At 38.9% G+C, this 14,101-nt stretch overlaps 1 long non-coding RNA gene and 1 pseudogene across 1 annotated transcript in view; both read left to right on the forward strand.

Moving 5' to 3' along the window:
• Positions 1–8,987, forward strand: part of LOC108306632 — a 50,601-nt gene extending 41,614 nt beyond the window's left edge. Inside the window, exon 5 of the long non-coding RNA XR_005200839.1 lies at positions 8,832–8,987. This is a non-coding gene — a long non-coding RNA (uncharacterized LOC108306632). The remainder of the gene's footprint in view (positions 1–8,831) is intronic.
• LOC108306623 lies at positions 6,259–8,821 on the forward strand (annotated as a pseudogene).
• Positions 8,988–14,101: the final 5,114 nt, after the last annotated feature.

Below are 14,101 nucleotides of genomic sequence, written 5' to 3' on the forward strand. Positions count from 1 at the left end.
CCATCCCCCTAAAAGAAAATCCTGCTCCTTTTGTTCCTCTAGAACAATGGGTGGGTTCTTGCTTTTGTATAACTAAGTGACCAAACTATACTTCCACAAAAAAAAAAAAAAAAAAAAGACTACGCTGAGGTACTTTAAAAGCTCTCTTCTTAAAAGTAGAAATGGCTAGCAAATCTAAAGGCTTAATTTCACTATGAAAAAAGCTTTTGGAAGATATACAAGTGGCCAATAAACATAAGAAAAAAATGCCTGACATTGTTAATCATTTGAGAAATGCAAATCAAAACCACAATGAGATACCATCTCACACCAGTCAGAATGGCTATTATTAAAGGGTTGAAAAATAACAAATGCTAGTGAGATTGCAGAGAAAAGGGAATGCTTATTCACCGCTGGTGGAAATGTAAATTAGTTCAGCCATTGTGGAAAGCAGCGTGGAGCTTTCTCAAAGAACTTAAAACAGAACTGCCATTGGCCCCAGTAGTCTCATTATAGGGTATATACCTGCAGCAGTCCATTCTCATGCTGCTAAAAGGACTTACCCAAGACTGGGTAATTTTTAAAGAAGAGATTTAATGGACTCACAGTTCCACTTGGCCAGGGAGGCCTCACAATCATAGTGGAAGATGGAGGAGGAGCAAAGGCACGTCTTACAAAGCAGCAGGCAAGAGAGTGTGTGCAGGGGAACTGCCCTTTATAAAACTATCAGATCTCGTGACACTTATTCACTATCATGAGAACAGCTTGGGAAAAACCTGCCCCCATGACTCAATTACCTCTCACTGGGTTCCTCCCATGACACAGGGGGATTATGGGAGCTACAATTCAAGGTGATAATTGGAGGGGTACACAGCCAAATCGTATCAATACCCAAAGGAAAATATTCTTCTACCATAAAGACATGTACACTCATATGTTCATTGCAGTACTACTCACAATAACAAAGACACAGAATCAACCTAAATGCCCATCATCAATACACTGGATAAAGAAAATGTGGCATATATGCATCATGGAACACTATGCATCCATCAGAAGAACAAGATCATGCTCTCTGCAGCAACAAGGATGAAGCTGGAGGCCATTATCCTAAGTGAACAACGCAGGAACAGTAAACCAAATACTGCGTGTTCTCACTTAGAAGTAGGATGTAAACATTGAGTACACATGGACACAAAGAAGTGAACAATGGACACCGAGGCCTTTGTGAGGGTGGAGAGTGGAAGGAGGCCAAGGATCAAAAACTACCTATTGGGTACTAGGCTTATCGGCTGGGTGACAAAACAGTTTGTATAACAAACCCCCACGATACTCAATTTACCTGTATGACAAACCTGCATGTGTACCCCTGAACCTAAAATAAAAGTTAAAAAAAGATAAAATTTGTAATCAACAGCAACAACCACAAAAGCTTTTGTTTCACACAGCATTTATTACGATATGTAAAATAGTAATACTTAAAACAGTTTGCGATTCCTTAAGCATCTAAAATGATAGTTATTTTTATTTGAAAAATTCCTACTCGATGCGCAATTCAGTGGGATTAGACCTGTTCACCCATGTTATTCAGCCATCGCCTCTATCTAGGTCCAGAACGTTTAAAAATCGCCCTAGACAGAAATGCTAACTAAGCGGCCACTCTCCATTTCTCCCTGTCCTCAGCGCTTAGCAACTACTAATCTGCTCTTTGTCTCTATGTATTTGCTTATTCTGGACATTTCATATAAATGGAATCATTCAATATGTGGTCCTTGGTGTCTGGCTTCTTTTACTTAGCATAATGTTTTTGAGGGTCATCTGTGTTGTATTTTTCTTTCCTTTTTATGGATGAATAGCATTTAACTTTATGGTATCAAAACATATTTTGTTTATCCATCTATTGATGGACATTTAGATTGTTTCAACCTTTTGGTTATTGTGACTAGAGCTGCTGAGGTTGGTTCATTTGGGTATAACATTTTGTAAACAAACAAATGGAAATGTTTTTATTTGAACACCTGGTTTCAGTTCTCTTGGGTATATATTTAAGAGTGGAATTTCTAGATCAAATGATAATTCTATGTTTAATTTATTGAAGAATCACCAAACTGTTTTCCACAGTCGTTGTACCATTTACATTCCCACCAGCAATGTATGAGGTTCCAATTTCTCCACATCTTTACCAACACTTATTCTCTATTTTTAAGAAATGGCTATCGTAGTGGGTGCAAAATGGCATCTGACTGTGGTTTTGATTTGTCTTTCTCTAATGTCTAATGACATTGAACATCTTTTCATGTGCTTTTTGGCCATTTATATACATTCAGAGAAACGGCTGTTCTAGTCTTTTGTCCCTTTTTAAATTGGGCTGTGTTTTGCTGTTAGTTGAATTGGATTTTTAAAGCTTTAAGTTGCAGAGAACCAAACACTAGCTTAAAAAAAAAATGATTTTTTTAAGGAGGAGACTTACGTAGCTGGAAGGTAGGAGCAATTTGTTTAGTTTCAGGAATTCTAACAATGTGAGGAGGGCTCTGTGTCCTTTTTATATATCTCAGCTGTAATTCCCCCAAATTAGTTGCAGAGGTTTCTTTTACTACAGAGTGGCAGGGCGACCTTCCGTAACACCACATCCTTCCCATCTCCTGGCAGTGGAAAGAAATCTTCCTACTACCTTTCATTTTAAAGGGATAGCATTAGGAGAAATACCTAATGTAGATGACAGGTGCAGCAAACCACCATGGCATGTGTCTGCCTATGTAACAAACCTACACGTTCTGCACATCTATCCCAGAACTTAAAGTATAATTTTAAAAAAGTATTTATTTATTTAGAGACAGGGTCTTGCTCTGTTGCCCAGACTGGAGTATAGTGGCACAATCATAGCTCATTGAGCTTTGACCTCCCAGACTCAGGCAGTCCTCCCACCTCAGCCTCATGAGTAGCTGGGACTGCAGGTGTGCATCACCATGCCCAGCTAATTTTTTAATTTTTTGCAGAGATGAGGTCTCCCTATGTTGCCCAGTTTGGTCTCGAACTCCTGGGCTCAATGAATCCTCCCACCTCAGCCTCCCAAAATGTTGAAATTACAGGTGTGAGCCACACCCACTCTCTAATACCTTTCAGATAACTTCTGATTGACTCAGTTTAGATTTCATGTCCAGGTCTTAAATGATCATGGTAGCCAATGATATGGGTAGCATAATTTGCTGAGTCTAGGTCATGTACCCACTGATGTCATCACAGTGACAAGTCAGTGTTGCCCCTATCCTAACCACAGGGAAGGGGTTCCCCACAGAAAAGTGGAGTTTAGATCTGAGAAGGTAGTTGAGAATGAGTGCTGTATAGTGAATAATAGATGTCCCCCCCATTTTGTCCCTTATATCTTTGGCTGTATATATATTCACATGCCATTGTAATTATACATACAGTTTCAACAATGCCTCTGCTTCTCCAAATACAACTGTACTTTATATTTTCAAAACAGATATACCTCCGTCTTACACAGATATCTATGTTTTGTGTCCTCCAAAGTCACACCTAAGAGAGGTGCAAGGAGGATTTCATTCCTGGGAATGACCTGCTTTAATAGCCTGGATATTTACTGAAGAACTGAACAATGACAGGCACTTATTTCCGGGCTCGAGGTTTTTAGGCAATATTTAAAACCTCAGTTGACATGAATTAGATGATTCTGCGGCATAATAACCACATCCAGAGAGCTTATCTAAACCTGGACTTTGACTCTTGATCCTCACCTTATGGTTTCTATTTCTTGCCAATAATCTTTTCTAGCTTTTCTCAATATCCCAAAATAATGCTTTCACTTTGCTCTCTACTTTGAACAATGTGAAAGACTTGAAGGGGAAAATGAAGCTATATAATGTGGCATTTTCCCCAAGATTATAACCTACTGGATGCATTTTTATAAGGGATATGACAATTTTGTTTGGCGAAGAATACCTAGAATATAATATTTGAGAGAATCAGACTTCCCAAATTTTCTGGCTCATCCAAGACCCAATGTTTTATTTATTCATTTAATCATTTTTTCAGCAATTTAAAAAATTGATGGATAATAGGTTACATAGTTTCAGGGTACACATGATAAGACATTCGTATAATTTGTAAACATCAAATCGGTGTACTTGGGATATCAATCACCTTAAATATTTGCCTTTATTCTAGAAACATTTGAATTTTTCTCTTCTATTTTGAAATATATAGTATGTTTTCGTAAACTATAATCACCCTACTTACCTATTGAACACTGGAGCTTACTTCATCTATCAACTTTATATTTGTTTCCATTTGTCAACTTCTTTTAATCTCCCACTCCTGCTACCCTTGCTGGCTTCTGGTAACCACCAATCTACTCTCTACCTTCATGAGATCCACTTTTTCTTAGTGTCCACGTATGAGTGAGAACATGTGATATTTGTCTCTTCGTGCTTGGTTTATTTCACTTAACATAATGACTTCTAGTTTTATCTATGTTGCTGCAAATGACAGGATTTTATTCTTTTCTACGGATGAATAATATTTCATTGTGTATATATACCATGTTTAGCCATTCATTCGTTGACTAATGAATAGTGCTGCGATAAATGTGGGCATGCAGATCTCTCTTTGATATATTCATTTCCTTTCTTCTGGAGATATATCCAGTAGCGGGATTGCTGGATCATACGGTATGATCATTCAATTTTTAATTTCTTGAGGAACTTCTAAACTGATCTCTGTAGTAGCTGTACTAATTTACGTTCCCACCAATGGTATACAAGCGTTCCCTTCCTTTCATATTCTTGCTAGCCTCCCTTATTGCCTGTCTTCTTGGTAAAAAGCCATTTTAACTGGGGCAAGATGATATCTCATTGTGGTTTTGATTTGCATTTCTCTGATAATTTGTGATGTTGAACATTTTTTTATGTGCCTGTTGCCCATTTGTATGCCTTCTTTTGAGAAATGTCTACTCAGCTCTTTTGCCCATTTTTTTTTTCTCTTTTGAGACAGAGTCATGCTCTGTTGCCCAGGCTGAAGAGCAATGGCACGATCTTGGCTCACCACACCCTCTGCCTCCCAGGTTCAAGAGATTCTCTTGCCTCAGCCTCCTGAGTAGCTGGGATTATAGGTGTATGCCACCATGTCTGGCTAATTTTTATATTTTTAGTAAAGATGGGGTTTCACCGTATTGGCTAGGCTGGTCTCGAACTCCTCACCTCAGATGATCCTCCTGCCTTGACCTCCCAAAGTGCTAGGATTACAGGTATGAGCCACTATGCCTGGCCTCTTTTTGCCCATTTTTAAATTGGATTATGTGTGTTGTGTTTTTCTTTTTTCTTTTTTGCTATTGAGTTGTTTGAACTCCTTATACATTCTGGTTATTAACCCCTTCTCAGGTGGCTAGTTTTCAAATATTTTCTGCCATTCTGTAGGTTTTATCCTCACTTTGTTGATTATTTCCTTTGCTATGCAGAAGTTTTTAGTTTGATATAATGCCGTTTGTCTATTTTTACTTTGTTTGCTTATGCTTTTGGGATTTGACATAAAAATATCTTTACCCAGACCAATATTTGGAGTCATTCTTCAATATTTTCTTCTAGTAGTTTCATGGTTTGAGATCTTAGATTTAATTTTCAATTAATTTTGATTTGATTTTTGTATATGGTAAGAGAGAAGGATCTAGTTTCATTCTTCTGCATATAGTTACCTAGTTTCCTTGCACCGTTTATTGAAAAGTCTATGGTTTCCCCCATTATATGTTCTTGGTACCTTTGTTGAGGATGAGTTGGCTGTAAATGTGTGGACTTACATCTGGGTTCTCTGTTGTGTTCAGTTGGTCTGTGTGTCTGTTTTTACGTTAGTATCATACTGGTTTGGTTACTATAACTTTGTTGTAAAATTTGAAGTCAGGTAGTATAATGCCTCTAGCTTTGTTCCTTTTGCTCAGGATTACTTTGGTTATTTGGGGTCTTTTGTGGTTCCATAGACGTTTTAAGATTTTTTTTTCAATTTCTGTAAAGAATGTAATTGGATTGCATTTAATCTGTAAATTGCTTTGAGTAGTATTATAATTTTAACAATATTAATTTTAACAATATTCTTTAAATTCATGAACCTGGAATATCTTTCCATTTTGCATGTCCTTTTCAATTTCTTTCCCGATATTTTAGTATGGTATTTCTTTATCTCTTTGCTTTTGTCTTCACAAATTTTAGCTTAGGCTGCAGAATTTTTTTTTTTCCCATTTATTTATTTTATTGCTTTTTAGGTTTTGGGGTACATGTGAAGAACATGCAAAATTGTTGCATAGGAACATACGTGGCAGTGTGATTTGCTGCCTTCCTCCCCATCACCTACTTCTGGCATTTCTCCCGTAGGCTGCAGAATTTGGCTTTTTCAAATTCTGACTCCCAGCCCTCAAGGATTGCAAGGTATAAGTATGAAGATTTTTCTAAAAAAAATGAAGTTTCATTATTCCCTCTCTGCTTTTAGATAGTATAGCTTGGACTGAACTTGTCCTTTTCTCATAGAATATTATTTGAGGCCACAAGTGATGTTCAATAACTTGCTATTTTCTTGGGACTGAGTCCAAAGATTTAGCAAACCATTGGATAGGGATAGCCAGTTGCATTGCTACTGTGTAACAAAAATTTTCAAATAATTATTTAGGAATGGGAATAATTATCTCCTCTCTGTTTTGCACCTTATATTATCTCAGCTATTTTCATACATTAGGATCTGTTACTTAAATTATCTCATTCTCAGGTATAAATTGCTCAGGGATTTTTCAGTTGCAGATGACAGAAACCAAACTCAAAACTGCTTTAACAAAATTATAGTAGGTGGTGGGGAGTGAACATGTGTATTTCAGAGAAGGGGAAGGTTATTTCCACTTCTACAAGTACATGCTAGATTGGGCACTGATGGACAGAATCATCAGTTTATTAGTGAAGCATAATGTGTGTTGAACAAGACAAGCTAGGTCAAGCATTTGAAGATGCGTTTGAGGTACTGAGGCAACAATTAACTGGAGATCTTCAAAATTACCTGGTTTTTCATCAGTGATTGTCCCCATGTCAGAGGGGATTCCAACTGCTACGGAGTGTTGCTTACAGAGGAACCTATCTATAATTGAAGAACTTTAATAAATAATGCTGCAGACTGCTATTTTGAAGGAACTATACATTCATCTTTGTGGAACATAACTGAAAGCCAGCTGGTCTGCTGTTTTCCAGCAAGAGGGAGGACAAGGCAGGAAGATGCTCTGACTGTTTGAATAACTTCACAAATCTTGGGGTAATCCCAAGATGGCCTCTGCATTCAGTAAGTAAATAAAACCAAAAGGAGTTTCCAGTTTGTATCAAAAAAACAAAGAAAAACTTGCCAAACTTTGAGGAATAAGAAAGGGCAACAGGAAGACCATGATATATCAGAAAATGGCCAGGAAACTGAGGAATTATGGAAGAACTGGGGAAATCATTAAAATCTGGAGAAAGCTTATTTACCAATGAGCTTCAGTAAGGCCATTCTCTGAAGATCTTTCCATCTTGTTTCTTGGAGAAAGAGATCGTCTACTCACAGTATGTTCAACTTCATCAAGAACATCTCAGTTTAAATAATTGGAATGCAAACTAAAATTATACCTATGCCAGTTACCATGAGCTTAGTCACCCTGATTGCTAAATATACTCTCCCATTTCATCATTATTTTTGGCATTAGAAATCCCTACAAGATTCAGGATTTTTCTCTTAAAGCAAATACTGAAGATAAAAATTAGCTTCATTGCTGCTATCTTTTATCAAATAGCACATAATTTATACAGACTTGGTGGGAAATTCTGCCAGTGAACAACTTTATTATTTCAAATCAACTTCCATTTGAAAGTATGAACTAAAAATGCGCTTGCTCTATTATCTATGCAACCACTTTCTTCTAGATTAACAATGCCAGTGCAGACAATTTGATTTATGTATTGATTTAAACATTTTGCTGTCTTACACTTAGGTGAAAAATCACTTGGCTATATATCTGATGGCTTTACAAAAAATTATTTACAAAAAATAATTGCATATAATGCAGTGTTTGTGCCAAAGTATATTTATGCCATAAAAACTTTAGTGGAAATGTCTGTTCAGGTCCCTTGTTCATTTTCTAATTGGGCTTCTTGTTTTCTTGATATCGAGTTGTTTGAGCTCTTTATGTATTTTGGATGTTAATCTCTTGCCAGATGTATGGCTTGCAGCTGTTTTCTCCCAATCTGTGAGTTGCTCCTGCACACTGTTGTTGTTTCATTGGCTGTGCAGAAGTTTTTTAGTGTGATGTAATCTCATTTGTCTATTTTTGCTTTTTGCCTACTTTGTTGACTGTGCTTTTTGGGGTCAAATACAAAAAATCATTGTCCAGGGAGTGTCATATAGTTTTCCTCCTCTATATTTTCTTCCAGTAAGTTTAGAGTTTCAGGTACAGTATTACATTTGAATCTTTAATCCATTTTGAGTTGATTTTTAGTTGTGTACATGGTGTGAGATAAGGGTCCAATTTTATTCTTCTGTAGGTAGTAATTTAGTTTTCCCAACACTATTTATTGAAGAGACTGTCCTTTTCCTATTGCATATTCTTGTGCCTTTGTTGAAAATCAATCGACTGTACATGAATAGGTTCATTTCCATGCTCTCTATTCCACTCCATTGGTCAATGGGTCTGTTTGTTTTTCCATGCTGTTTTTGTTGCTATAGCTTTCTAGTATAGTTTGAAATCTGGTGGTGTGATAACTCCAGCTTTGTTCTTTTTGTTCATGATTGCCTTGCTTGTTTGGAGTTTTTATGGTTCCATATGAATTTTTGTTTTTCAGATGGAGTCTAATTCTATGGCCTAGGTTGGAGTGTAAATGGTGTGATCAGGGCTCACTGCAAACTTCACCTCCTGGCTTCAAGTGATTCTCGTGCCTCAGCCTCCCAAGTAGCTGGGATTACAGGTGAGTGTCACCATGCCTGGCTGATTTTTGTATTTTTAGCAGAGATGGGGTTTCACCATGTGGGCCAGGCTGGTCTGAAACTTCTGACCACAGGTGATCCTCCCACCTCAGCCTCCCAAAGGGCTGGGATTACAGGCATGAGCCACTCATCCAGCCCCATATGAAGTTTTGGATTATTTTTATTTCTATGAAAAGTGATATTGGGATTTTCATAGGGATTGCATTGAATTTGTAGATCACTTTGGGTAGTATAGACATTTTAGCAATACTCGTTCTTCATTAACATGAAATATCTTTCCATTTACTTTTGTCTTGAATGTTTATTTCATCAATATTTTATAGTTTTCATTGTGTAAGTCTTTTGTCTGCTTGGTTAAATCTGCTCTTGGGTAATTTATTTTTTGTAGTTACTGTGTGATTTGTTGATTTCTTTTTGGGTAGTTTGTTGTTGGTGTATAGAAATGCTACTGATTTTTGTGTGTTGGTTTTATATCCTGCAACTTTATTGTATTTGTTTATTAGTTTTAACAATTTTTTGATAAGACTTTCCATGTATAAGATCATGTTATTGGCAAACAGTGAAAATTCCACTTTTTCCTTTTAATAAAAGACCTTCACTATTTAGCTTTTTATTTCTTTTTCTTGCCTAATTGCTCTGTCTAGGACTTCCAATTCTATGTTGAGTGGAAATGGCGAGAGTGGGCATCCTTGTCTTATTCCAGATCTTGGAGGAAAGGCTTTCAGTTATTCACTGCTGAGTCACAGTTAGCTGTGAGCATCTCTGGATAGCTTTTATTGTTGAAGTATCTTTCTTCTATACTTAATTTGGTGATTTTTTTTTTTTAATCATTAATGGATGTTGAATTTTGTCAAATCTTTTTCTGCTTTTGATGAGATGATCATATGATTTTTGTCATTTATTCTGTTAATGTGGCGTATCATTTATTGACTTGCATATGTTGAACTCTCCTTGCATTCCAGGGATAGAGACATTTCTGAAAAAAATGACATATAAATGGCCAACAGGTATAATGAAAAATATTCAATATTGCTAATCATTAGGGAAATGCAAATTAAAGCCATAATGAAATATAATCTCACACTGGTCAGAATGGCTTTTATCAAAAATAGGAAAGATAAATGTTGTCAAGAATGTGGAGAAAAAGGAACCTTGTACAGTGTTGGTGGGAATGAAAATTACTGTAGTCAATATGGAAAACAGTATGGAGGTTCCTCAAAAAACTAAAAATAAAATTACCACGTGATCTTGAAATTCCGTGTCTGGGTATTTACCCAAAAGGTTTAAAATCAGTTTGTTGAAGAGATGTCTGCACCCCCATGTTCACTGCGGCACTATTCACAATAGCAAGTTACAGAATCAACTTAAGTGTGCATCAACAAATGAGTGGATAAAGACAATGTTGCATACTTAAACAATGGAATACTATTCAGCCTTAAAAAAGAAATTATTGGCCAGGCATGGTGGCTCCCACCTATAATTCAGTACTTTGGGAGGCCGAGGTGGGTGGATCACTTTGAGGTCAGGAGTTTGAGACCAGCCTGGCCAACATGGTAAAACCCTCTCGCTACTAAAAATACAAAATTAGCTGACCATGGTGGCAGGCACCTGTAATCCCAGCTACTTGGGAGGCTGAGGCAGGAGAATTGCTTGAACCTGGGAGGCAGAGGTTGCAGTGAGCTGAGATCGCGCCACTGCACTCCAGCCTGGGTGACAGTGAGACTCGGTCTGAAAAAAACCCAGAACAAATCAACAACAGAAAAGTAAGACATTCTGACATTTGTGACAACATAGATGGAATTAGAGAATATTATGCTAAGTGAATTAAGTCAGGTTCAGGAAGGCAAGAACTGCATATTCTCACATATATGTGAAGTCTAAAACAAACCCATAGAAGCAGAGGGTAGAATAGTGATTACAGAGCGTGGGGGTTGTGGGAAATGGGGAGATGATGATCAAGGGCATCAGATTTTAGTGAGACAGGAGGATTTTAAAAATAGTTTTGAGTTCTATTGCACAGTATGGTGAATATAGTTAATAATAGAATATTGTACATTTCAAAATTGCCCAGGGAATAAATTTCAAATGTTTTCACCATAAAAATGTTAAGTATTTGAGGTGATGGATATGTTAACCAGCTTGATTTAATTATTCTACATTATATTCACAAATTGTAACACCACTTTGTATACCATAAATTTATATAATTATAAATTATCAATTTGCAATTTCAAAAATAAAGTAGGAAGGGGGTTTATTGGCTTTATAGAGCTAAGTCTGAGGTCAATAGGATTAAGGTGTGGCTGGATCAGATGTCATCAGCACTCTGCCTTCTTTTATATATACAGCTTCCCCTCTTCCCTCCCTTTCCGTCTCCTCTCTCCCCTCCTCTCCCTTCTCTCCCCACTCCCCTCTCCCCTCTCCCCTCCTCTTCCCTCCTTCTCTTCTCCCCTCTCCTCTCCTTTCGCTCTGTCGCCCAGGCTAGAGTGCACTGGCGTGACCTTGGATCACTGCAACCTCTGCCTCTCAGGTTCAAGCCATTCTCCTGCTTCAGCTTCCCAAGTAGTTGGGATTACAGGTGTGCACCACTATGCCTGGCTATTTGTGTGTGTGTGTGTGTGTGTGTGTGTATTTTTAGTAGGGATGAGGTTTTACCATATTGGCCAGGTTGGTCTCGAACATATGACCTCAGGTGGTCCACCCACCTTGGCCTCCCAAAGTGCTGGGATTTACCAGCATGCGCCACCATGCCCGGCCGCCAATGACTTTTACATTAACACCTCTAACCCCCTAAGCATTTCTAAGCATTGTCTATGGAACTCTTTGCTTTTATATCTGATATCCTACTTGGCAATTCCACATGGACATCTAAAAGCCATCTGAAAATGAACATGACCCCAAACAGCACTCCTGAATTCTTTCTCTATTAAAACCGCTCTCTTCTCAGTTTCTCCTCAACTTAATAGTTTCACTATCCATTTATTTTCTCAAACCAAAAAATTCAGCAGTTCTCCTTGATTCCTCTTTTCATCACTCCTATGTCCACTTCATCAGCAAGTTCTCTCAACCCAATTTCCAAAACCTATCTTAAATCTATCCATTTCTACTCATCACCACTACTACTGCCCCGATCCTTGTCACCACCATTTCACCTTCTAGCTCCTGTCTCTATGTTCACATTTGACCTCTTAGAATTTGATCACCATGCTGTAGCCAGAGTGACCTTGAAAGTGTGATAAGTCATCATTTGCGGTGTAAAATTCTCCAGTAGTGTCCAAATGTACTCCAAATTCCTAATCCCAGTTTTAAAAACCTTAGATGGCCCCTTCTTATTATTCAGGCCTTACCCACTTGGCTCTCTCTTTCTCTCTTTTTTAACACGCTAGATTGATTTCCACTCTGCATCTTCACACTAGTTGTTCTCTCTGCCATTCATTCTAACGTGTGACCTTGCCATGTCTATTTCCTTCTTCTCATTTGGATTTCAGCCTGAATGGCAGTGAGAACTTCCATATCTAAACCTAAAGAAGCTACTAATCACTCCCTAAAATGTTGCTCTGTTTTAATTCTCACTACAGCCCTTATTAACTCGTTATGTTTTTATGAAATAATTTGTTTGTTACCTGGCCAACATGGTGAAACCCTGTCTCTACTAAAAATACAAAAATTAGCCAGGCATGGTGGCAGGAGCCTGTCCCAATTAGAAATTAGGCTCAATGTGTGCTTAGATATTATCTGCCCTGTTTGTCTCTGTATCTCAATAAAGAATGAATGAAAAACCAGAGATTTCTTTTGACAAAAATTATATGTGAAGGGACAGCTGTCTGCATTCCCAAGGCTCCTTTTCTTAGGCCTTAGGTGTCCTAAATCATTAAAAATCCCAGCCTAGGCTAGGGGCGGTGGCTCATGCCTGTAATCCCAGCACTTTGGGAGGCTGAGATGGGTAGACCCCTTGAGGTCAAGAGTTTGAGACCATCCTGGCCAACATGGTAAAACCCTGTCTCTACTAAAAATACAAAAATTAGCCAGGCATGGTGGCAGGTGCCTATAATCCCAGCTACTTGGGAAGCTGAGGCTTGAGAATTGCTTGAGCCCAGGAGGTAGAGTTTGCAGTGAGCTGAGATCACGCCACTGCAGACAAGCCTGGGCAACAAGAACGAAACTCCATCTAAAAAAAATAATAATAAGGAATAAAAAAATCCCAGCCACTAGCCTTTACCTACCTCTGCTCTTAACCTTGGCTTTCAGCCAATCAGGAACCAGTTCTCAGGACTCCCACGTTCCCAGTTTCCCTAGTTTCTATTCCCCAAGTGTCCCCGGTCTCTGATTTAATAGGCCTGGGTCTCACTGTCTCGGGGCTGTCGTGAAGGAGCCAAGGGAAAGGCTGAATGTTGCGTAAACATGAATAGAAGAGCAGCCCTGGAGATGATGAAAGTGGCTGTTTCAGGGGCCGGAGGAGAAGGGAGAGGAAAGAGGGACACACCAGAGAGCGTAGACCAGGAGAGGGACACCTGCTCTACTCCTCTCCCTTTCCTTCCCTGCGTCCTGGTCCTCCATGCAAGATGGGGTTAAAAAAATCTGTTCCAAATCTTTCCCAAGACAATCTGTGGGCAGAGATCTTAGGAGACGTAGAGGTAGAGAAGAGGGCGTGTATCAGTGGGAGAGGGAATCAGGAGAAGGGGATCTCCCACACAGAGGGGACATGTTCAGAGGCTTGCCCTGGAGGGGCAACAGAAGGACTTTTCTGATGTGTGGGATGAGCTGGATTTAGTGGGGTGGACTGGGCACACTGGATGAATAAGGTCAGGTCTACCCGGGAGCACTCAGGACAGGCCCAGTGCTCAGCTCCTGCATACTCTCTTTGTCCAGGGCAGCTAGCTGCACTTCAGCAGGGCCCAGGGTGAGAAATGCTCCCTCTTATACGGTTCCCTGGCCACTTGGGATGCAGAGAAGAGGGGTCTCAAGGTCCCGGAACCCTGAACCCCTGCCCTTCGGTGCTCTGTAACTGCTTCCTCCTTGGAGACGTGGGTTCCAGCTTCCACCTTATATCACTTGAGTGGCCTTGATGTCTGGGGTCTGTAATTTCCCCTCCATCTTTCTCTCCTACCCCTCCTACCGTCCTTGTACC

Source organism: Cebus imitator, unplaced genomic scaffold (genome assembly GCF_001604975.1).
Source record: "Cebus imitator isolate Cc_AM_T3 unplaced genomic scaffold, Cebus_imitator-1.0 Scaffold72, whole genome shotgun sequence".
Lineage (NCBI taxonomy): Eukaryota > Metazoa > Chordata > Mammalia > Primates > Cebidae > Cebus > Cebus imitator.